The sequence below is a fragment of the Sturnira hondurensis genome, unplaced genomic scaffold, assembly GCF_014824575.4.
Source record: "Sturnira hondurensis isolate 20B ecotype Veracruz unplaced genomic scaffold, ASM1482457v3 Scaffold0022910, whole genome shotgun sequence".
In the NCBI taxonomy this organism is placed as follows: domain Eukaryota; kingdom Metazoa; phylum Chordata; class Mammalia; order Chiroptera; family Phyllostomidae; genus Sturnira; species Sturnira hondurensis.
In genome coordinates this window covers 9,093,406-9,094,623 of record NW_028095541.1, presented here as the reverse complement: position 1 = coordinate 9,094,623, position 1,218 = coordinate 9,093,406, and the positions used below count along the sequence as shown (strand labels likewise).

At 38.9% G+C, this 1,218-nt stretch overlaps 1 pseudogene; it reads left to right on the top strand.

The window, feature by feature from the left end:
- The first annotated feature begins 663 nt into the window (after positions 1-663).
- On the top strand, positions 664-1,004 carry LOC118980539 (cytochrome c-like; annotated as a pseudogene).
- The last annotated feature ends 214 nt before the right edge of the window (positions 1,005-1,218 follow it).

The following is a 1,218-nucleotide window of genomic DNA, read 5'->3' as shown; positions in this document are numbered from 1 at the left end:
CTGTTGGTTGATTTCTTATCAGAAACATTTCAGGCCAGAAAAAATTGAAATAGTCAAAGTGATTAAGTGGAAAAGCAAGGATCTACAACCAAGATTACTCTACACCACAAGTGGCAAACACAAGGCCCACAGGCCGAACCCTTCCCTCCACCTTGTTTTATCTGGCCCAACGCCTTGTTTCTACCCAGCAGCAGCTCCAAGCTCTCACTTAACTGTCAAAGAGTAGTTACATTTATACAGTACTAAAATTACATCTGGCCCTTTGAAAGCACCCATGAGGCTGATGCGGCACTCGGTGAAAATGAGTCTGACACCCCTGCTCTACACAGCAAAGCTATCATTTAATATTGAAGGAGAAACAAGGGGCTTCCCAGACGAGAAGAAACTAAAGGAGTTCATCACCACCAAACCAGTATTATAAGAAATGTTAAAGGGCCTGCTTTAAGAAGAAAAAACACAAACAAAAACAGAGGAACATAGTTAAAAGAATAAAAATGGCAATAAATATGTACCTATCAACAATCTCTTTTAAATATATTTAAGTGTTCCAATAAAAAGACATAGGGTGACTGAATGAATAAGAAAACAAAACCCAGAGAGAGCAGAATATCTGGTTTTTGAGAGGGATCCTCTATGTTGTGGCAATGAAAGAACAATTTGAAAATGAGTGATTTTGAGAAGGGCAAGAAGATTTTTTTCAAAAGTGTGGCCAGTGCCATGCTGTAGAAAAGCAAGGCAAGCACAAGACTAAGCCAAATCTCCATGGTCTATTAGGGCAAAAGAGAGATCAATCCCCTGGATTTTCCTACATGAAGGCCAACATGAACGAAGGCATCACCTGCAGAGCCTCTGCACTGGAGTATTTGGAGAGTATTTGGAGAATACGCTTTTGGAGAATCTCAAGAAGTACATGCCTGGAACAAAAATGATCTTCACTGTCACTAAGAAGAGAATAGAAAGGGGAAGACTTGATAATTTATCTCAAAAAAGCTACTGATGAGTAATATTTGGCTACTGTCTTACTTATTACAAATGTCTTGTGACTTTTTTTATGTGTACCATATTTAAATTGATCTTACATACCAGAATTAAGATCATGAATGACTGATAGAACATCTTCTTTGGGAAGTCTGGATTTATATAAGATTGGCTGTGGTTAAAAGAATTCTGATCAGCCCTGGCTGGTATAGCTCAGTGGATTGAGTGCGGGCCTGTGAA